Genomic DNA, 24,686 nt, shown 5'->3' with positions numbered 1-24,686 from the left:
CCATTTCACCTCGCTGACAGTATATGAGGGTTTCAGTTTCCTTAGATCTTCATCAACACTTGTTATTGTCTCCTTTCATTGTAGCCATTCTTATAGATGTGAACAGGTGTGGGATTGTGGTTTTGATTTGTGTTTTCCTAATAAGTAATGATGTTGAGTTTCTCTTTCTGTGCACAGTTTGTATACATTCTTCTGAGGAAGGTTTACTCGAATTCCTTGTGCATGTTTCAATTGAGTTGTCTTTTTTGTTATTATGTCATAGGTTTTTATGTACTCTGGATATAAAAATCCTTGTCAGATATATGATCCACAAAGATTTCTCTGCTGTTCTATAGCTTGCCTTTTTTACTTTCTTGCTGGTATCCTTTGAAGCAAGAGTTTTTATGTTTGAAACCCAATTTATCTATTTTCTTATTTTGTCACTTTGTTTTTGGTGATCTATCTATGAAATTGTCACCAAATCCAAGGTCATGAAGATTTACTCCTGCATTTCTTCTAGATTTATCTATTTATGTTCTGTGGATTGAACCCAGAGCCTCACACGTGCTCAGCACATACGCTACACTGAGTCATACCTCCAACCCAGTGAGAATTATGGTTTTAATTCTCATATTTAGGTCTATGATCCATTTTGACTTAGCGTTTGTGTGTGTGTGTGTGTGTGTGTGTGAGTGTGTGGTGTTTACAAGGGTCCAACTGCACTCTCTCAAATATGTATATCCAGTTATCCAGTACCATTTGTTGAAAAAAATGTTCTTTCCCCATGAAATTGTCTTGACACCTTGTCAAATACTCAGTTGACAGTCGGGTGTGATACTGCATGCCTGTAATTCTAGGTCTGCTTGGGTGGTAGAGGCTGGAGGATTGTGAGTTCGAGGCCAGCCAGGGAAAAGTTATTTAGACCCTATCTCAAGAACAAAAACAAAAATGCTGGGGGGCATAGTTCAAGTTGCAGAGTGTTTGCCTAGCAAATGTGAGGTCCTGGGTTCAATCCCTAGTACTGCACACACGCGCGCACACACACACACACACACACACACATACACACACTTCAATTGACCATAATGAGAGGTTGACTTTAACATGAGGGTTTATTTCTCAGTTCTGTTCCTTTGGTCTACATGGTTTTCCTTATGCCTTATATCTGATTACTATCATTTTGTTCTACGTCTTGACATTGGGTAATATGCAAGGCCATTGTACTTATTCTGAACTGTATTTCCAAATGAATTTTTATGATCAGCTTGTCAACTTCTGCAAAAAAGTTGGGATTTTGATAGGGATTGCATTGGATTTCATTTCCAGACTCCTTATTGCTAGTATATAGGAGACATTGAATTTTGCACATAGACTTTGCATCCTAACACGCTATTGAACTTGCTTTACTGTCCATTCCTAATTATGATGTTTTACTACTTACTCTGTAAGACACTGTGTTAGACACTATAGAAAATACAAAGAAGAACAAGACATGGTCTTTGTCCTGAAAAAATTTAGAGCCTAATTTAAAAGGTAAGACATCAACCTACTGTGTAAACAGTAGCCATTTAGCAATGTGCAAGGGAGCACCTAATTGTCAAGTGAATGTCATACACAGCTAGAGTTCTGGTGAAGTTCAGTGGAGGACGAGAAGATTCGGGGCTGGAGAAGTCTAGAAGAAATGCAGTAGGAAGGATTTGAACTGGATTTGGAGCTTGTGCTGCCCTACTTTCCTGCTTTCTTCTTCTTAATTTTCTTTCTTTTTACCCATTTCTCCCCCTGTCTAACTTTCTTAAAAACCTTGATAGAACATAGCCATAGTGAGTTCTCTCTCTAGCCTGGCTGATTATCAGAATCTCTTGGCAGCCTTTAAAACACAGATTTCAGAGTCTCACCTCAGAATTACTGTGTCATATTCTCAGATGGTAGGGCTCGGACAAACGCGGTAAAATATTTATCTTACTTTCAGCCAGGGTTGGAAATTTCTCCATAGGGTCATAATAGCTATGTCCCCATGTGGACCAATGCCGATCTTCACCCCATTGCTCTGGCTCTATTTAGGATGCTCACACGTCCAGGACGTCACAGGGCACCTGGATAAGGGAGTGTTCGTGGACCGTAAAAGTCCCCTCTGAGCGAGAAACATCTCACTGTGTGCCCATTGCTGTGAGGGCTCATTAGGGTGGTTTGTGTTTATGAGGGTGGCTCATTATACAGAACAAATTTGCATTTCCTGTAATTGACACCCCTGTGGACCTCACAAGATCCTTTTGCTAGGACTCCCCTTGGAGTCACCTGTGGGGAATGTAGTCACTGTCTAGATTTAACAAATGATAACAGTTTGCCACATTTTCTTAATATTTTTTAAATAAAGAAAACATTTTAGTTGGGAGAGAAAGCCTTTTCCTCTCATTTCTCCCCAGAGGTAAGCAGTGTCTTGAAGATGGCAGAAAGACTTCCTACATTTTAAAAATACTTTTACTACATAATATATATAAAATTTGAGTGTTCAAACATGTATAAAAAGAGTATACATATTTTTCTACAGTTTGTTTTTCTCTCATCATCAGGATTTTGGAATTTACCCCTGTGATGCTTCCTATTCTTTATACTATAGTGATTACACTGTAAAGCACATAGTACATAACCCCATGTACTAATATTTGAGACTCTATTCTCCTGTAAGTAGAAAATGGTTCTGTCCAGTTTTTTGCTACTTAAAATCATGGTGTCATTCCCATCCTTGTATGAGTCTCCTTGGAGTTCTAGGGACTATGTCTAGAATGGAAATTGCCAGGGCATAGGATAAGTATACTGTTGACTTTGCTAGGTTGTTCTAACTTTCCAGGCTGTTCTCAGTAGCTGAACCAATTTTTACTCCTATCCATGAAATAGGAAAATTTCTCTTGCCCCACACTCTAACCAACGTCATCAAATTTTTCTAAAAATGTACATCTATCTGGGTCCATTTTTATAGATTCCAGTAGGACGACCCCGGAGTATGGCTGGAAATGGTGAACCTGAAACACAGCCTTGAGGCCTCGCTCCATCTGTGTTTGTGTATCCAGTTGAAGATACTGACGTGGATTGGCACAGTGAGACTCTCTGGTTCTTTGTTTTTTTAGCCTCCATGTTGGCTGCATTTAGATCTTTGAGGAAAGAGGGTAGACAAGTTGCATTGCCAACATACCTTGCTGATCAGTTTAATAAAACAGCAGGATGTGATTTACCCATCCACTTGGTGGAACTTACAGTCCTACCTTTGCCAGCTAGGCCGGCGGGGGGTGGACCCTTTCTGAAAGCTCTTGCCTGTCACTAAGTGCTTGGGTGGGTGTCAGTTGCCAGGGCTTGCATACGTGTGATCGCTTAGGGCAGAGTGCATGTCAGCGATGTCTGCCAGCCTACTGGGTGGTGTCACTGTGTGGAGCATTTGTGGCTTTTTCAAAGCCCTGAGGAATCCGAGAAGCAAGTAAGGGGAATGATGCATGAAAACAAAAGGCAGTGGAAAGAGTGACCAGCCAGCAGGCTCCAGCGGGCTAGAACGCTCTGTCCTTGTTATTACTGCTTCATGAAAATGCCGCTGGCCTTCTGGCAGCATCTAGAAGGTAGAAGCTTCCTGGGAAAACAAGGGTAGGGATGCAGACTCTGAGGCAGGGATTCTGATTCCAGTTCCCCCTTCTGCAGTGGAAGCTACAGAGTGAGGATAGGGAGCCCTGCGCCCCTCGGTGAGTTTCAACCAGTCTTTCCTCTCTCCTGGCTGCTTTCCTAAGAGCTTCTTCCTCCTACTCATAAGCAGCACAGATCTGGTCTCAGAGGCCTAGCAGGGCTGGCTCGGGAGAGAGGCTGGGCGGTGCCCAGGACAGATCTGCTCCCCATGGAGGGGTCTGAAGGTCAGCCTAGGGGAAGAAAAAGGGCCTCAGCTCTAATTCCCATTGGAGGAGTGTTTGCCACAAAGAAGTGCCTCTGGGTTGGCACTTTGAGTCTCACTTTGAGTGAGACAAAGGGGTGCTCTCCTTCCTTGCCTTCCTTCTTCTGAACTCTCAGTGTCCTGCTACTATTACTATGTACTGTACCAGGACAACCTAATTCATTGCTCAGAAATGAGGGAGATACCCAGGAAAGGCAAGAGTTTCCATTGAAGCCCATTCTTGGTGGCCATTTGGACACATCAGAAGTCAATCTCTACATTCTTCCTGATTCCTTCTTCCTTTGACATATAAAATACTTGGATGCAAAACAGGGGTGCAGTCGGTTTCCTATTCTCTTAAGAAGTAGCTATGAGGATAAAGAATAAAAATAGGCCTTTGTGGATGCAATAGGGCTGAGCAGGGTGTGGCTCGTTTGGCAACTGCTCAAAGTTCTTTCTTTTGGTCCTGGAATGCTGTTGATTTCACCCCTGCCTGATGAAGTCCTAAAAAACCAGCTTGAATGTGACTTTTATTTTTTGCAGTAAAACTACCAACACTAGAGTTAATTATCCCCTTCCTTCTTGTTCCTTGGCATTTTGTTCTTATAAAAAGCATTCATTAGTGTTATGTGACACTTAACTTGGGATCATGCCTTATTCTCTGTGTCTGCTTCCTTAGCGCCTATACACTGTATTTTAATAAAGTAATACTTTGATAAATTATTTATTGAATGAAACAAAGTTCCTAAGTAAACACTGGTCCTCAGCTCTTTTTTACCCCCAATGGGGTTTTGTTGGTTTGGAGGGTTTTGTGTGTGAGTGTAAAAGAACAAGGTCATGCCAGGCAAGTGCTCTACCATTGAGCCACACCACCAGCCCTCTTACATTTTCTTAGTCACCAGCTGGTTTTTCCTTGTTGGGGTGAACTTCGAGCAGCTTCACTTTGGCGTGGAATGGAAGGCTCACTAAAACTAGATGCAATACTTTTTTTCCTAAGGAATTGCTCCAGCAGGAATGGGTGTTTCAGATATATCATTCTGTTACAGGTAGAGAAATTGTTTCCAGGAAACACTGCCATCATTATCTCTGAAAGGCAAGTCAGTGGAAATTGTTATTTTCCATTTACAGATGGACAAATGGAAGCTTTCTTTCTCATTTGCCAATTACAGAATGTCCACTCTGTTCAAAGTACTCTGCGAGGAGTTTTATGGGCTCCAAAGATGTGAGAGACAAGGTTCTGGTTGTAAAGAATATCATAATCTTATTTGGATGAAAAGATGTTTGTTTGTAAAAGTAACTGTAATTTGGGAACATATAATCTGAAGCAAAGGAATGGTCCCAAAAGAAATACCAAGGAGAGTATAAAAGACAGGTAAAAGAGTGTTTGGCTAACATGGAGGGATGTCATCATGTCAACTGAGATGAACAGATTTTGTGCCTGTTACTGTCCAGTTGGTTTCCTGTGACGGCTGTAACAAATAAGTATAAGCTGGATATCTTACAACAACAGAATTTTATTTGCTCATAGCTCTAGAGGTTAGAAGTCTGAAATCAAAGTTTTTTGGGGTCAAAGTCTCCTGAAAGTTCGAGGGGAGAATCTGTCTCTTGTTTCTTCCAGTGACTGGTGGTCCCAGTGTTTCCTCGGCTTCTGGCCGCTCTACTCCAATTCCTGTCTCTAGGGTCAGATTGCCTCTCTTAAAAGAATGTGTGTGTGTGTGGGGGGGCAGCGGGGAGAAATGACCCAAACAATGTATGCACATGTGATAAAAGAATAAAAAAAAAGAATGTGTGGGATTGCATTTAGAGTCCACCCCAGGAATCTGGGATAACTACTTTTCTCAAGATCTTGAACTTAAATTACATCTTTTGTCATGTGATGTAATATTCTTAGGTTTTGGAGGTTAGGCTGTGGACATTTCTGGGAGGAGCAGGGACTTACCCAATAGCCCTGTATCGTTCTCTGCCCTTCTCTGTGCCTGATGGGTATTATGTCACCTGGGTTCCACTGCTCTCTGGCTTGCTCCTGGTTTGCCAAGGGGAGGCACTGGCAAGTAGCAAAGGGTAGAGGGGAAAGAAGTTGAGATAGGTCTTTCTTCTCTGCTTAGCACAATGGTTTTGTCAGTAGCTGTACTGCTCCACAATTTCAGCTTTCTGGACTTTGATAAAACTATTTCTTTCTCTTTTCTCTTTAGCCTTGGGCTTCCACTGTTGCTAGCCCTTCTGTACCTCAAGGAGCCCTTAAGTTCCTGTAACTCTGCCTACATCCCTGTGAATATGTCTTCCTCTCATTATTTTTTAAATCACAGCTTCTTCAGTTTCCTGCCACAATCTGGGCTGATAGAGACTCTAAGAGGCAAAGGTTTAATTTCCAGCACAGAGATATACTCAGGTTACCTCAATCTAAGAGGAAGTAATGACCAATGGACACTGGAAGGTGATTGGGCACACAGCATAGCCATGGCAACTGTGGTCCCCCTGTGAGCCCTTGGTGTAAAGATCTGTTGCTCTAATGACCTACTGTTATTGTGACTGCTTCTGCTGGCCTGTTCCTCCATTCTTTTTTCTGTCTCACAGCTCCTATTGCCTCATGGTGACTTGCTGCCACCTCACTTCAGCTTTCTTCCTTCCCTCTGTGTATCTTTTAGCTTTTTCCCATCACTAACAGCTGATTCCCTACAATATAGTTCAGATTCAACTCCTCAAAGGAACCTGACCAGCTTGGCTGTTCAGCATAGATGTGCAAGCCATTAGGCAGAGCTTTCTAGACAAATCATCTCATCAGCATAGGCTTGGTGCCCTAGATTAGGTAGGTGCCCCCTCCTGGCCTAAATGGCTTCGGAATGGCAGAAGTTGAGACACAATTTAGTGTTCTATTAGAAACCCCTGGGAGGGGTTATGAGTGTGGCAGGCATTGCAACACTTGCAGGACTGTAGGACGGAGGGGTAGTGCAGGGCCTGAGTGCCAGGAGTCATAGAGTCACCAAAGATTAGTTTTAAAAGGAACTCTGGGCATTATTCTGGGGGCAGTGACAGGTCACTGAAGACTTTTGAACACGGAAGAGCAAAATAAAAGTCAGTTTTGGGCTATTTACCTGATAGCAGTGGTATTCAGACTGCACCAGGAGTGGGAGAATGTGAAAACAGAAACACAAATTTGAAAGCAGTTTTGATAGTGGGAGATCCAAACCAGGGGAAGACCAGAAATGAAGGAGAAAGTTGGTTTGTGACATTCAGGAAACAAGTGGATTCAGGAGTGAGGCCAGGTCTTCCAAGCAAAACACTTTTAATTTTTTTTTTAGGAGGAATGCACAAATTCCGTCAGGTATACTGATAATACTGACAATATCATTATCAGTCATTTTGGTTTTTTCTCTTTATATTAGCACATATTAATTGCACAAGGGGTTTCATCATGACATTTCCATGATCAAATTCTCCCCCTCAATTACTATCTTATCCTCCTGCCCGTTTTTAAAACAATTTTTAACAGGCTTCATTATTCTATTTTTATACATGTGAATGAAGCACTTCAATCATTTTACTCCTCCCCTTTACCTTCTCCTTTCACCCTCCCCCTTCCCACTGGTTCCTATCACCAGCCAGTTCCCCATTTTACATTGATGTCATTCATTTTGTTTTTTTAGGTCTAGCTTCTGCATATGACAGAGAACATGTGATATTTGTCTTTGTCAGTCTAGTTTATTTCACTTACCATGATGATATCCAGTTATATCCATTTTTCTGCAAATAACATCATTTCACTCTTCTTTATGATTGAGTAATACTCCATTTTGTGTGTGTGTGTGTGTGTGTGTATTTATATGTCTCCACATTTTCTTTACCCATCTACCAGTTGATGGACACCTGGGCTGATTCCACAGTTTGTTTATTGGAAATAACTCAGCTATTATCTTTTGGAACACACTCTTGGAGACTTGGCTTTGAGCCAAGAAGGTAGGTGATCCTATGAAGAAAAACTGAACCCCTTAGCTCATGTTTTCTAGAAAAATAGAACCAAGAATTAGCGCTAATGTTTTATTTAGGAGATGCCATCCCAGGGCAGTGAGAGTGAGAGAAAGGGGCAGAGAGAGGAAGATGGAAAGCACTGCCAAAGGATGCTTGAGCAATCTGCAGAAAGTCAGTAGTAGGTAGCCCGTGTGGCTATGCAGAATATTGTCAGACAAACTATATGGTGAAAACATGTTCAGGTACATTCTGGGAGGAGAAAAGATAAGGAATCCACCTTCTTGCTGCATACTATCTCTTATTTCCCAATGATCAAAACTCACCCTACGAGGAATTACTTTCCTTACACTGTGGGTTGCATCAACTGTTCTCCACAAGTCACATCCAGTGCTCTGTTACATGCCCTTTAATCTTGGTTGAGGAGTAGAAAGAGAAACCAGAAATTCATGCAGATAGCTAGTGAGCTTGGTTATTCAATGGTAGCCAGGCTGGGAAGGTGGCTGATTAGCCCCAGACCTTACTCACAGGACTTGGTGGGCACAAACAGAGCAAGTCAACTGCAATCATGGCTGAGACAAATAAACTGAGGGTTTGGGTGATAATGGGAAGAGGATCTGATGAGGCACCCATGTTTGATACACTGTGAGGTGGAAACTTCTTGCTCAACAGGAATTTGGAAATTCAGAACTAGAACCACTCCAGAAAGATGGTGTTTTGATTATTCTGGAAGCAGTAACAATTCATTGCCATAGTGGATTATATTCCTGGACACCATACATTAATGAGTGGGAGCGTGGGCTTTGGGCCCAGGCAGAGCTGTGCCTCGGTCCTCCTGTATGAGCTCTGGGCAAATACTTCATCTCTCTAAGCCTTGCCCCTAACAACGATGTGATGATACCAGACAGCTCGTGCGTGTAGAGCACTCAGCACAGTGCTAGGACACAGTAAACGCAAAATGAACTGTGGTTTCAGTGCTCCTTAAGATCATCCTTAATGACTCCGTAACTTCTTCAACCTCCTCTTCTCCAGATGGACTCTTCCTCTGTTGCTCCTAAATGTCTCTTGAATGAGGTGAGTCCTTGAGTTTTTCTCAAGGGCAAGTGCCTTAGGATCACCATACACTTGATGTCAGGGAGTGCACCAGGAAGGCTGGTGGCCCTCTTTAGGGTACTAATACATTATGCTCCAAGAAGGCGGCACCATTAACCCATCCTCTGGTATCTAGATAGTATGTTATGTTAATGGCCCATTAGTGCTTATAAGGTTTTCCCTGTCAGCACAGGAAGACAAAGTTTTCTGGTCAAAACTTTCCTTTGGTGCCACAAAGAAACCATAGCCAGGTATGCAAAGTTGCTATAGTCACATACAAAAAGGTTCTTGTGAGACTTTTAAAAATGGGAGATTACTGTATTTATGGTAATTGATAGGGTATTGCCTCTAATTAATAAATAAATTCTTTTGAACATAGCATGAGCAATGACAAGAGAAATACATACCTAAACTGTGTAAATGCTTTGGAAATTTCTGGAACAATAACAGATCAACGCCAATTTTTTTTTTCAGTGTTTGGATTTAGACCCAGGACCTCATGTGACCTAGGCGATTTTTCTACCACTGAGCTACACTCCATCCCTAAACACCAGATCTTTACCAGTGGCCTTTAATGACCCATGGGACCTCCTCTTACCATGAGGAAAAAGCACAGGACCCTATGGTGCTTAAAATCACCAGTCACTAAACTACCTGAGTTCCAAGCCTAGGCAAATCACATAATATAGTTATATGATTTGGGGGAAGTTGCTTAACCTTCTGTGCCTCCGCTTCCTCATCTGCAAGAGAAAGTCAGTATCCACTTCACCTAGGTATTGGGAGGATTAGTTGTGTATTTTTGAGTGCTTATAATAGTGCTGTGTAAGTATTTGTTAGATAAATAAAATACTTCCCTTCATTCACTGCATTCCAGCCACAGTGGCCTTGCTGCGCCTCCCAGCAGGCCAAACACACTCCTGTCCAAAGGCCTTTGTATTTCTTGTTCTTTTAGATGGCCATGTGACCAATATCCTCACCTCTTTGCTCAAATATCACCTTTTAACTGATGTCAACTCTATTTAAAATTACAATTCTTTGGGGTGGGTTCAATGGCTCAAATGGTAGAGCACCTACCTAGCAAGGCTGAGAACCCAAGTTCAAACCCCTGTACCACCAAAAAAAAAAAAAAATTGCAATTCTCCATATACTTCTTACTTCACTAATTTTTTCTTATTAGCACTTTATCTACCATTAATACTCTAAATAATTTGCAAATGCATTTGCTTTCACCTATCTCCCCCAACCAGAGAGCAGGAAAATTTTATTCTCTGATGTACCCCGAGTGCCTAGAATGTCACATGGCACATAGTAGGCACTCAATACTACACCTAATGATATTTTGGTCAAAAAACGGACCAGATATGAGACAGTGGTTCCATACGAGTATATGGTTTAATGACGTCATAGTCATTTCGGTGTGCGTTAAGTATACTCTGTGATATTTACACAATGATGAAATTTCTAACTCCCACATCTCTTTAGAATGTATCTCGTTACTATGCATGGAATGTTTTCAGGTGAACAAAGTTGGAGTCTTCTTTAAAGACTGATTTGTAAATGAGTCTTCTTTAAAGACTGATTTGTAAATGTAAATATGCATGTAAAATACCAAAACTTTTTCCCAAAGTTGTTCAGTTCAGTTGAATAGATGTGATCTTCCTCCTACAATATTGTTTAAGAAACTGATACGTGGACTATTTTATTCCCCGAAGATAAACTTTAGCTGAAGCTTAGGTCAAACTATCTTGAATTCCTAATGAGCATACTCTGAATTAATGAGCTAGATCAACTCCTGATTAATTGCTGGTGGACTCTGTGGCACTATGATTTATCCACCATGACCTAGAAGTCATAGCCTATCGTCAGGACACATAAAGAAGACAACTAGTAACATCTACTCTAGGACAGGGAGCCTGCAGGCTCAACCTGTGAGGCTATATCATCACCATAGTATAGGTAAACAAAACAAGGCCTACGGAGGGCCCAAATCACATACCTAACAGGTGACAGAGCCAGGATTTAAACTATCGGCTTCTAAAATCCATGCCTTTCCCAGTAGCTCATTTTAAGCCTCAGACTTCTCATTTGTAATAGGTAGTAACACTACTTATGTACGGTTGTGGCTATACTTGAGGAATGATGAGATTTTCCCTTGGGGAACAATCACATAACCTCTCTATGGAGAAAAATAAAAGCCCTGAGTTAGCGGGTGGCAGAAATAGGTCCTGACAATGTGGGTTAGTTGGAATAATCATATTTTAAAATTTTTAATTTTTTAAAAAGTTAAAACATTTATGTTTTCCTTTCACTATGAGTTGACCTTATGGATGTTCCCTAGTCAAGTTGGAGATAATCTGGTCATGAAAATGTTGTTTGTATGGATATATAAAAATGTAGGGTTGGCCAGGCACTGGTGGCCCACAACTATAATTCTATCTACTTAGAAGACTGAGATGGGGAGGATTGAGGTTTGAGGCCAGCCCAGGAAAATAGTTTGAGATCCCACCTCCAAAATAACCAGAGCAAAATGGACAGTGGCTTAAGCAGTAGTGTTTGCCTTGTGAACGTGAAGTCCTGAGTTCAAACACCAGTACCACCAAAAAAAAAAAAAAAAATATATATATATATATATATATATATATACACACACACATATATATAGGGCTAGAGATGTAGCTCAGTGGTAGAGCATTGTGAGGTACTGAATTTGATCTTGAGCACCAAGAAATAAAATAAAATAAAATAAAATAAAATAAAATAATGGTTGTGTACAAAGCAAAACTGTGCAGTGTGCACTCAAATGATTTACAGAACAGGGGTAGGTAGAGGAGAAAGGAGAAAAGGGAGAATGGTAAAATAAATCTTCTTTATAGAAAAATGCCAGCTAATGGAAGCTGAAGAAATAAGGAAGCTTAAGAAAACCCCTATTAGAGATAAGGGCAAAATAGTTTCTGCCGGGTATCCAGGGGGTGGGGGAGAGAGGGAGGGGATGGAGTGGGTGGTAAGGGAGGGGGTGGGGGCAGGGGGGAGAAATGACCCAAGCATTGTATGCACATATGAATAATAAAACAATAAAAATTAAAAAAAAAAAGAAAAAGAAAACCCCTGCCTTGCCATTCCCAAATGAATGAGCAATCCAAGCAGGGCTCATCCTGGATGGTGAAACCAGTGAGAGAAAGGTAATGGGCGTTAGTGGTTACTATGTTCTCCAAAAAAAGAAAAAAAAATCAAAGTCCTAGTCCAAAATATTACACAATGTGCTCTTATTAGAAAACAGGGTCATTGAAGATGTAAACTGGTGAAGATCAGGTCATACTGGAGGATGGATTCCTTTCCTTTTGGTGGGATGGGGTTTTAACTCAGGGCTTTGTTCTAACTCTTGAGCCACCCTCCAGTTCATTTTGCTATGGTTATTTTGGAGATGGGCTCTCATGAACTATTTACTCAGGCTGGTCTCAAACTGCGATCCTCATCTCAGCCTCCAAGTAGCTAGGATTACAGGCAGGAGCCACCAGTACCCACCAATGATCCACCATGACCTACAAGTAATAGCCTATCATCAGGATACATAAAGAAGAGAATTAATAACATCTATTCTAGGACAGGGAGCCTGCAGGCTCAACCTGTGAGGCTATATCATTACTATAGTAGGTAGCCAAAACAAGGTCTACAGAGGGCCCAAATCACATACTTAATAGGTGACAGAGCCAGGGAAGGGTGGGTTCCTAATCAGGCCTGACTAGTATTTTCATAGTAAGACAGCCACATGAAGACACAGACAAACAGGGACAACACCATGTGAAAATGGAGGTCGAATTGAAGTGCTGCAGCTGTGTGCCATGGAATGCCGAGGGCTACCAGCAGCTGCAAAGAAGGATTTCCTCCACACATTTCAGAGGGAGCATGACTCTGATGACATGTTATTTCCCCACTTCCAGCCTCTAGACATTTTTATAGTTTTAAGCCACCTCATTTTTGAGTATGTGTTATCACAGCCCTGGGAACTAACCCAGCAGGGAAAAAGGTAGACATGGTGCATCAAAGTATCATCCCACAAACATAAAACAGAACTGTGTTGGTTACCACTTACCTGAGAATCAAGCTGTCAGCATCACTAAGAATGGGACAATCTGACACTGTGTGCCTTCTGATTATGATGCAGTGAGAGGTGCACAGTATCACTTTGATGGACTGATTGTAATAGGAGATAGGCTTCTCTACCATGGGACTCTAGGGAGGCTTTGTTATTTGCTTTTGCCAAAATGATGCTGTTGAAGTGACAGTGCCATACCTAAGCCTAGGCCTCAATAGATGCTTCCTCTCCTTTTTAGACCCTTGTAGTGCTAGCCTGCTAAGTGGGAATAGACTAAGGGAAATGATCCCAGTGGAGGTCATCCCAGACTGGCCAGGCCCTGATCAATTTACCAAATGACTTGGGGCTCAGGAATGGATCAAAAATCAGTTAAGCCAAGCCCAGACTAGCGGAACAACCTAGGCAATGGTTCTTAATATTACTGCCACTTAATATGGGGAATAGTTGGTTAAGCAGTAAGAGCTGTTATCATCTATGTAATATTCTTGTCATGTGTTTAAATAGAAATTAGTCATGAGGAAACAACCAGAAAAAACTAGTGTGGGACACCTACAAAACAACTGGTCTAGGTGTTAGAGTCAGTGTCATGAAAAACAAAGAAAGTTGGGACACAATTTTAGATAGACGAGAACAGGATTTTTCAACCTTGGTATTAACTGACATTTTTGAATGAAGTAATTCTTTGCCACAGGGGTCAGTGCATTGTAGGATAATTGGCAGGCCACTGGTCTCTTATCTAGATCCCTGGTATGGATTGGATGTGGTTTGTCACCTGAAGGTTCCTTTGCTGGAAGCCTGATCCTCAATGTGACAATGTTGAGAGGTGGAGGACCCTTTAAGAGGTGGGACCTACATTAAAGAAATGCAAATAAAAACTACACTGAGATTTCATCTCATCCCAGTTAGAATGGCTATCATCAAGAACACAAACAACAAATGCTGGTAAGGATGCAGTGAAATAGGAACCCTTCTACACTGTTGGTGGGAACGTAAATTAGTACAACCATTGTGGAAACTAAAAATAGAACTGCCATAGGATCCAGTGACACCACTCCTGGGCATATACTGGAAGGAATGGAAGTCAGGATACAATAGAGACACTTGCACACTCATGTTTATTGCAGTACTGTTCACAATAGCCAAGCTATGGAAACAGCCCAGAAGCCCTACAACTGATGAATGGATTAAGAATCCATTGGAGTTTTATTCAACCATAAGGAAGGATGACACCACGTAGTGTGAAGGTAAATGGATGCAACTGGAAGATATCATGTTAAGTGAAATAAGCCAGGTTCAGAAAGACAAAAGCTGCATGTTTTCTCTCATAAGTGGTAGATCCAAAGATAAATACATACACAAAAGCAAACATAATCATATACAACCTTGTATGTAGAACATGTTTGTAATAGAGGGAATTACTCTATGGAACTTGGGAGAGGAGGAAAAGGAAAGAGAATGATAGAGAGTCAACAATATCGAGATATATTAGATCTGTGCAGGTAGAGGATATGACGATATGTACTGAAAACCTCTGAATAATGGTGGGGGAAGGAAAGGGTAAGGGAGAGCAATGGGAGGGGTTGAACAGATGAAAGTAAAGTACACTCACAGCAGGGATACACCGAGAAACCTCTTTGAACATTGACTTAGGAATTAATAGTGAAAGACAGGACTGTAAAATAGGTACAGTGAGTGGGGAGGGGTACTTGTGGGAGGAGGGAGGGTGAACAAAGGAGATGAAGGTGAAGGAATATGGTTCATAGGAAGGATATATGCTTCATATACGTATATGAAATAGAACAATTAAACCTCTTGCAACTGCTACAAGTGAGGTGAGGAGGGAGTTAGGGGGCAGATGATGAGGGCGTTCTAACCAATATACAATGTAAGGCTATTTGGAATTGTCATAATGAATCCCCCCATACAATGAATATATCCTAATAAAAATGGGAAGGAAAACAGGTGGAGCCTAGCGTGATTAGATCATTAGTAGCCTTGCCCTTGGAAGGGATTAATATAGTTCTTGCCAGACCCCAGTTAGTTCTGGAATGTACTGGGTTGTTATAAAGCAAGGTCACTTCATGTGACTGTCTTTTTCTACACACTGCATTCCCTTCTGTTTCTCTGCCATGCTGGGATGCAGCCAAGGGGAAGTTCATAGCAGGCCAAACAGATAGGACTTTCAGTTCCCTAGACCAGGAATCAAAATACCTAGCCTTAGGTATTTTGTTATAGCAACAAAAAAATGAAATAATCCATTGCTAGAAGCACTCTTAATCACAACAATCAAAAACATCTCTAGATATCACTAAATGTCCATCTTAGGACACTGGACTATAAAGAAAGAATCAGAATCAATGTATGGGCCTTGTTAAGACCTCTTGGGCCAAAGGAAAAAATGCCTATAGAAAGCATTTGGACAGTTGAAGAAATTTAAATATAAACTTAAAAGACATTAAATCCTTGCTGATTTTTCTAGGCCTGAAAATGGAATTATAGTTATAAAGAAGAATACTCTTATTTTTAGGAAATGTTTGCTGAATTATTTTAAATGAACTATCAGCCAAAAGTTGAAATAGCTTATTTCCAAATGCTTCAATGATAAAAATGTCTGTTTATAAGAAGAGATTAAAGCAAATGTGAGAAAAAAAAAACAATCTCTGAATTGAGATGAAGGGTAAAGGGCATTTGTTGTATTATTCTTTCAGCCTTTGTGGGTTTGAAAATCTTCCAAATAAAAATCTGGGGAATAAAAGTGGTAGTTGCATCTCTACTGACTCTTAATAATCTATTGTGATAAAAGGAATGGACTGTCTTAAAGGAATCTGAGTGCTCATCCTACATTGCCTGCACAATGCGCTAGCTCAAGCCAGGTGTGGGAGTGGGGCTGGAGCTGAGGCAGGGGCCTCTCCCTACCTGGGAACCACCTGTCCACTAACTCAGCTTTTCATGGGACCTCTGGCTTCCTTTCCCTTGTGTAATATTCCACAGGGCCAAAGTCTAGGTGCTGGGCAGCTTGTGTGTGTTTCCCAGACAACTTCGGTAAACAGCTGGCACCAAAATCCAGGCAGCCTGGTGCCAAGCTAGTCTGATTATTCCTTTCACTGATAAGGCAGCTCTCATACTTGTACACACAAAAAGAAACAGAAAGAGGGACAGAGTTCCCTCCAGGGAACATAAACCATCTGTGAGGCCAGCTGGTCACCCAGGAGAGGTTGGGTCCTCTGCAACTTCTCTTCTCTTACTGCCCCTAGCTTTAGACATTTTCTCTTTTCATAGTAAAACCTAATTTCTCAACCTGTACCATGTGACACAGTGGAATTCAAACCAAACCACAACCTCACAGAGACCAAAATGCAAGACAGCTAAAATCTAAAAATAGGCAAAATGCAGAAACCAGAAGGGAATGCGGTGATAAATGTATTTGTGCAGCCAAACAATTAAAACCTTTTATTTATTTACTTTTGGTTTTGGTGGTACTTGGGGTTTGAATTCAGGGCCTCACATTTGCTAAGCTGGTGCTCTACCATTTGAGCCTCTCCACCAGCCCCAATTAATACATGACAAAAATAAAACAAAACAAAACAAAAACAAAACAGCAGCAAGAAAACACCATGTAAGTGGGGGCAAAGACAAGTGACATAGTCGATAAAATTATTTGTAACCCAACAGAAAAGTGCGATTTATTATACAAAGAGATGTTAATTTACAGTTTTATCAGAAAAAAATGAACAGGAAAATGGACAAAGAATATAAACAAATATTTCATAAAGAAAAGAATGGCAGAAATTACTTGGAAAAAAAGTTCAAGTTCACTAGTACTTAGAAGAATGAAAACCAAACAATATGCTAACCTTTTTACCTAGGAGTGACAAAAAGTTTTAAGTTCAATAAAATTTAGTTTTAGCAAAGTTACAGTGGAACTTAACTAAAAAAGAACAACTTTTTTGGGGTTACAATTTAGATACATATAACCTAATCTTTTTTCTTTCTTTCTTTTTTGAGGTGCTGGGGTTTGAACCCAGGACCTTTTGCAGGCTAGGCAAATGATCTACCAGTAAGTTACATCCCTGTTTCCCCAACCTTAGATGTTCATATATCAAGATCTGGCAATTTCATTGAAAGGAATTTATCCTCTAGATAAAGTCATACAAATCCTCCATGATGTGTATAAGGATAGTCATGGAAACGTTTATAATCATGGTATAAGTGAAAATGATTTAAATATTTATTGATTGGACAATGGTTAAATTTATAGCACATTCAATGACTGAAAGATCTACATATGCTGATATGGAAATATTTCTGATATATTATCTGAACCTAGCAAATCACAGGACACTGTATATTGTATAATCTGCTCTGTGTAGAAATGCTATATTTATATTATATATCCTTTATTGGAAAAAGTACACAAGATACAGTTATTGGTGCTTATTTGTTTCTCCTTCCATTTTAAATCTTTTTTAGTTTTTGGGTGGGACTGGTATTTGAACTCAAGGTTTTGTGCTTATAAAGCAGGCACTACCACTTGAGCCACACCTCCAGTCCATTTTGCTCTGGTTATTTTTGAAGATGGGATCTCTAGAACTATTTCCCTGGGCTGGCCTGGAACTGAGATCCTCCTGATCTCAGCCTCCTGAGTAGCTAGGATTACAAGCATTTCAATTTATTTTTATTATAGTCACTTCTTACTTTTGTAATTTAAAAAATATGCAGATTATGCCTTGAAGCAACTTTCCAAATGTCAATCAATGCCCCTCGTGGCACTTCTGTAGAAAATATTTTAGTGACTGAAGCAGGATGAGGGCGTGTGGGGGTTGAATTGTTTTTAGCTGGGGATGCAAATATGCAATGTACTGAGCCCACTGCAAGTAGGAGTGTGAGTTCTGGAACCAGGAAGACTGCATCAGAACAGTTAGAAAGTTCCTTACACAGCCTCAGGTCATTGACCCTTCTTACCTGGCTCACGCCCAGTCCAGCAAGACTCCTATTTGGAAAGCAAAAGTGGCTGAGCAAAAGGAAAAGTTATGTGTTAAGAAATTTTCTTTCTCCTTTTTTCCCCCTCTGGAGTTTCTTCCGGAACATGAAATTAGAGATATAACCATAATTCAAAAGTACTGAGATAAGGGAAATTTTTGTGTAACTGCTTGGACGATTTCATGCTTTTTACAAACGCACCCTGTCTGTGCCTGGCTGACTCCTCTTTAAAGCACCCAAGGTATTAATCTGTGAGGACAACCTCTATCAGGGGAACGCTTTTTGTTCTCAGTGAAGTGGCACATTCAGTTCCTGGTGCAGGCTCACTTAATTCCCATTAGTCATTTCACAGCTGTATCTTGGGAAGAGAAAATCTCAAATACTTTTGGCTGATTTCACAAGTAAAAACAAGGGCTTTGCAGTTTCCATTTGTTTACGATTTTTCAAGTCAATAAAACACGTCTCTCTTCTTGGATATTTCTCCTAAAGTGGTTTTAGTTGTCTGCTGATCTACCCACCTGGCTTCCACTCAGTTCAAGTACCTAGATTTGTTGCCATCATGTCGCAGGTGGATGCTGGGCCACCCACCCTTGTTTATTATTAAATTGATGGTGCAATTTTTGGCCATTTATGATGCTGAGGTTATTTAGGGACACTGTTAAAAAAAACACAGGTCAACTACCAAGTGAGACATGAGAGCTGATCATAGGTTTGTTATTTTTTAGGTTGTTTAGGGACATTAGATGAGTGCACAAATTTGTTATTGCAGAGTCGCTATGAATACAGAAGATGCACATACGGGGACCATTATTGTAGGCTGGTTTGTGACAGCTGGCCCTGATTTAGTTATTTCCTCAAGAAGACACTTTGAACAATTATTGAAATGCCTCCCCTCTGTAATTACAATAATAATGATGATGATTTTGCAACTGAATATGCAATTCAGGGTGTATACTCTCAACTACTGTTTTTAGCTTGTTTCTCTTTTTACATTGATGTCAGCTGCTGTTGTCAGGATTATTGAAGAATAGAAAACGATTTTTCCATTGAGGGTCAATGAACTATATGAAAAAAGTAATCTAGGGCCAATGCAGGAAATTATTAAAAATGATTATTATAGTTAGTATTTAAGAAGTGAAGTTTTTTTTTTTTTTTTGTCTTTGGAGAGAGATATATTTTCAGTATTGGTCTGCTCTTAAATGAACAACAAAATATTTAATAATTACAAATATTTGACAATGATGTTTTAAACAGAGAGGGATGTGTGCTATGGGCAGGGGGACAAGAATAAAGTAAAAGGAAATGAGACGAATGCAGAAAGAACAGGGAGGACCAGACCGTAAGTAATGGCAGATAGATCAGGGGAAGAGGAATCATACAGAAGACAGTGATGGGGTGGTAGGGCAGGTGAAGGACACAGCAGGTAGGAAAAGAGAAAAAAAGAAGATAAAAATGGATAAAGGAGGAGAAGAATCTCTTGGGAGGCTAAGACAGGAGGATGGCGAATTGGAGGCTAGTGTGAGCTAAATTCTGTTTTGAGATGCTGTCTCAAAAACAGAAACAAAACACACAAAACAACAGCCAATAGGGGAGGGGGAGAGAGGGAACAGACACAGACTGAGTAGACTGGAGGATTTTCTTTTTTAAAGATCAGTGTGGGCTCTCTTGAGCGTGGCATTTATATTACCGTCACCAGTTACCAGTTCTCTTTGAAACACTGATGCACTACTGTTCAAAAGTCTTGTAACCTGGTGGATGAGATGGAACGTGGAAATGAAAATCTGTCAAAGTGCACGTCCACGGTGAGGTCATTACAGCATCAGGATCCTTAGTGCCAACTTCTCAGGAGGAATTAATTCCTAATGGAAGAAACAATTGGTGGCTTCCTGCTCTTTATTGTCCTAAGTGGGGACAGCTCTCAACCTTGGCTGCACAAGGAAATCTTCTGAGGATCTTAAGAAAAAGAATGGTGCCTAGGCCCTACCCCTAACATGTAATTGGTTTAGGGTATGGTGTGAGATTTTTCTTTGTTTTTGGCAGTACTGGAGTTTGAGCTCAGAGCCTCCAGCTTACCACTTGAGCCACACCCTAACCCCCCACCCTTTTTTTTTTTTTTTTTTGCTTTAGCTGTTTTTCAGATAGCGTCTTGTGCTTTTGCTCAGGACCAGCCAGGTGCTGGGGTCATCCTACTCCCTCTCCTGAGTAACCAGGATTACAGGCATCTGGCTGCTGTGAGGTCTTTTAAAAGTTCCCAGGTAATTCCAGCTGCAGCCAAGGCTGAGAACTGCTGTTCACAGTCTTCTCTCTGAATGTGCTGTCCAAAGAATTCCATGATAATGCTGGCTATTTTTTGCCTTTGAAAGCAGTGACCCAAACATCAAGTTGGATAAAATTAAGCTCAACCTCTGTACTATGTATCTAGTAACGGGCATTGCTGTATATTGGCTATGGAGCTGGAGCCAACAGGAGGTCATTTACAGCTTATTTGGAAATCTACAGGAAGAAAGTAAATCAAAATTATCAACATGATAAAAAAGGCCTCTGTAATAATGTGCATTTGAGAAATGATTTAACTTGATTGCAACATTACGAGGGCATCTGGTGTCTTTTTGATGGCAAACTTCAGTTGACCTCAGACTGATCTGAGATGTGGGGAGACATTGGTTTGGCTCTTTCTGCTTGCTTGCTGTACTGCATTGCTCAGCTTGTCCCTTGTCATGCTGGACTGCCCTGGGTCACCTTGCTTTTGAACGTGCCCTCTAGGTTCTCCTCTCTAACATGGAGTCATCTACAATTTCCTGTCACCAAACTCTCCCCTCTCTGTCACTCCCCAGTGCCCTCTGTTTTAGTAACATTGAGACATTTAGCCTGCCCATCACTTATACTCAGTCTCCTAGAGAACAAGTAGAGGAGTAAACTATCCCCAACCAGCCTGGTCCTTTTAACCTTTTATGCCAGGTAACATATACGTATTTCACTTATAGTGACTTTCTGGAACCAAAGCTCCTAATACAGAAGGGCTTTTATTATTATTTTTTTTACTTTTGTTGGTACTAGAGTTTGAACTCACAGCCTCATGCTTGCTAGGCAAGTGCTCTACTGTTTAAGTCACATCCCAAGACCTTTTTTTCTTTAGTTATTTTTCAGATAGGGTCTCGCTTTTTGCCGTGGGCTGGCCTCTGACTGTGGTCCTTTTACTTGTGCCTCCTTTCATATGAATCAGGGAAGAAAGGGTTGCCTGACAGACCCACAGGGGTCAGTGTCTATAAGACTGTGGGATTATCTCTAGATGATTCTACTATATTCTAGGGATAGCTATCATTAGGAAATAGGATATTTGGTCTGTAGCCTTAAAGAGAAAATACTACTGTTACCACCATTACCACTAGGATTATATTTTTATGTCAATCATTTCTGAATGTTAATTAATTCATTTGATATCTGACTACTTCATTGTGGTTCCTTAGCAGCCAGTTGTATTCCCAGTGTTTACTAAATGAATGGATGGAAGTTTAACCAATCCAAGTGATGTGAGTTGGAGCAAGCCGGATAACACAAGGGTAAAATGAGAGAAATTGTCCGGCCTGATCCTTCACAGAGACCAGGCAGACCCTCTGGGTGCAGGTGGGAGAAAAGCAAGGGCTCTCTTTAACCTCATATGGTTCTATCCACATGGCTGGGATACTCTGGGCCAATTTCACTCTTACCCAAAGGTCTTCTGCTTGCAAATGTACTAGGAATCAGTGTTAATTACTTTTTTGAAATATCATTTTGTAAGCTTTGTTCGGATGTGGTAATTTGCAAAGCAACCCTCAGCAGTTGACAGTTCATCCATAGCTGTGTGGTATCCAGACATTTCCTGGGACTTCTGCCCACCTCCTATGTAGCCAGCAGTGGCTGCCAGACCAGGATATGTGCTCAACTGGGATTAATTTGGAACCCAGTAGTGCTTTGTTGTGTCTGAGATTTTTAAAATTCTAAAAGGGTGAAGGCCCAGTTCTACTTAATCCAGAAGATAAAAGTGCAGTAATTCATAAATTAAGAATTACCAGGCATTTCAAGATCACCTAATCCACATTGAGTGGATAAGGAAATTACAGCTCCAACAGGTTCAATGACAACGTCACAGGGCTTGGAGATGGGAGCCCAGCACTAGAATCAATACTTTGCGTGGAACCAAACTGTGAGCTGCTGGATTTATGCTCACATGGGTATCTTTCACTTACTGTTTATCTCTTTTTGAGGCACTTTTTCTCTCGGCAGACTTTCTGATCCTCCTTCACACATGCTTCAAGGTCACAGCCCAGATCAAAACGTTTACAGAAAAAAAAAAAACCTAGGCACTTACAAAGAGGTATCATTGCCAGTTCCTTCATTCCTGGTGCCTACCTCCAACCAAGCTCAACAAACAAAGGAAGGGATAAAGTGGTCTCTAGGACCAGGAATTTCTAGGATTGAACGCCACCAGAAAAACAGATGAATTCTGTTATTTCTCCAGCAGGCAGACGCTGCTGCTGCGGCAGTGGCTGTTGCTGCTGCCACCTCCTGGGAGAAGACAGACCTGAGTGTCATACCTGAACCTCTGCTCAGTGTTCACCTGGGACTTGGGCAAAGGTCCCCATGAGGCAGGGCTGAAGTGCCTTTTTCTAGAAGAGAAAAGGGAAATCTCCTTACTTCACAAACAAAATACTGGTATTCTTTGCTCATTTGCTCCTTTTGGCAATTTTAGGCTTCAAGAAATGATTTCAAGGCAGGGGCTGCAGCTTAAGTGGTAAAGTGTCTACTTGGCATGTCTGAGGCCCTGGGTTTGATCCCCAGCACTACCAAGAAAAAGAAAAAAAGAAAGAAAGAAAATCGGATCCATTAGTTTCAGGAATGTATCAGAGATTCCTTCTCTTGGCTTCCTGAATCCTAGGGTGATGGGAAGAATGCATATAATTAAGAATTTTACAACAGGGAGGCTACTTGTAAGTGTCTTAAATCTCACCCTCCAGGAGTCTCAGTTTATTTCCTGGGCTGTTCTGAGAGTTGAAAGAAAAATGTAAGTTCCTGGTATGTAAGAATGTTCCATGGGAATTATAATGGGGCGAGTTCACTCTTCTAATCTCCCTGGAGATTTTTCCCTTCATTTATTGACCAAAACATGGACTGGAGCCTCTGTGCCTTTAATTCTGTCCATTTTTCTGATTTGTGGATAATTCCTCAACAATCTCTTGTTGTTTTATTTTGTTTAAACACAATTATAAGTTAATGAGAAGCTGAGCCTATAAGACCAGCTACTCGGGAGGATCAAGGGTCAAGTCTGACCCAGGCAAAAAAGTTATCCAGATCCCATCTCAACCAACAAGCCGGGCATGGTGGTGCTATCTGCCTGGCAAGCATGAGGCCCTAAATGCAAACCCTAGTACTGCCCAAAATAAATAAATAAATAAAAATAAATAAATAAAAGGAGAAGTAACTCAGGAGGAACTAGGAGATTCAACTTCAGAAATAGTTCCTGAGTACCTACTATGTGCTTGTCACAGAGGAGAAAAACAGTAAAATTTATTTGCACAGAATTTATTACACAAAATAAAATTTATGTCAGATAATATAAAAATAATGCACAATTTCCCACTAAGTGTAGGTCTGCAAGCAGCTCAGTAGTGTAAATGACTTGGCATGACAGTTAGCATATGTAGATATTCATTTCTTCATCTTGAATGCTTTTGTAAAGGGGCTTTTTTTTATTTCCGGTGGAGGAAGAGGATAGCACTTTGATTTGGTACTGTGCTGTGCTTCACTTGTCCTAATCATGGAAGGCTTAATCCAGAAAATAGAGACTGGGCTTTGAGAGATCCTGGTAAGCTAAAGCAAGACCCTTATGTATCTTTCTGGCTGAAGATTTCTTTCCCTGACTAATGAATTCTGGGCCTTGTTTTAACCAATCATGTACAGAGCTATGGATTTACACCAGTCCATTTCCAGTGTCTGTTTTCAATTCTTTGCTATGGTTTGAATGTCTGCACTTCCTCCAGAATTCATGTGAAAACTTAATTCCCAATCCAACCCTATTAAGAGGTGGTGCCTTCAGGAGATAATTATGCTATGCTTTTTTCTTTTTATCAGCATTGGGGCTTAAACTCAGGCTCATGCTTGCTCTACCACTTGAGCCACTCTGCCAGTTCTTTTTTGGTTGATTTTTTTTTTTTTGAAATAATGTCTGTGAACTATTTGCCAGGCTGACTTCAAACTGCAATTCTCTTGATTTTTGCCTCCTGAGTAGCTAGGATTACAGGGGTGAACTAGTGGATTAGTACTCTTATAAAAGGGCTGGAGGGAACTGGCTAGGCTCTGTTTTTTTCCTTCCCACCTATTCCGCCATATGAGGACACAGCACTCCTCCCCTCCAGAGGAGGAGCAACAAGAAGCAGAGACTAGGCTGGGCCCTCACCAGACCCTAAACCTACTGGTACACCTTGATCTTGAACTGATAGCTTTCAGAACTGTGAGAAGTAAATCTGTTCTTTATAAATTACCCTGTCTCAAGTATTTTGTTATAGCAGTGTATGAGCTGACTAATAAGCATAATAACTATGAAATCCCTTCACTAAGGATGAAAAGCAGACTTTTAACCTCGGCCAACTGGTGTGTCTCTTACCTGAAAACAAACTCAACTGTGTTTGTTTTGTT

General features: G+C 40.8%; 1 protein-coding gene across 2 annotated transcripts in view; it reads left to right on the top strand.

Annotated features, from left to right (window-relative positions):
* Mkln1 (muskelin 1) overlaps positions 1-24,686 on the top strand; it is a 288,685-nt gene that overhangs the window by 125,875 nt on the left and 138,124 nt on the right. Inside the window, exon 3 of one of the 2 annotated variants that reach the window (XM_020183812.2) lies at positions 2,957-3,074. The exons of the other annotated variant lie outside the window; for it this stretch is intronic. The gene's annotated coding sequence lies outside the window, so the exon portion shown is untranslated. The remainder of the gene's footprint in view (positions 1-2,956; positions 3,075-24,686) is intronic. 2 annotated transcript variants of the gene reach the window in all.

Source organism: Castor canadensis, chromosome 2 (genome assembly GCF_047511655.1).
Source record: "Castor canadensis chromosome 2, mCasCan1.hap1v2, whole genome shotgun sequence".
NCBI classification, from domain to species: domain Eukaryota; kingdom Metazoa; phylum Chordata; class Mammalia; order Rodentia; family Castoridae; genus Castor; species Castor canadensis.
Note: the sequence above shows the minus strand (reverse complement) of the source record. Positions and strands in the feature narration are given on the sequence as shown.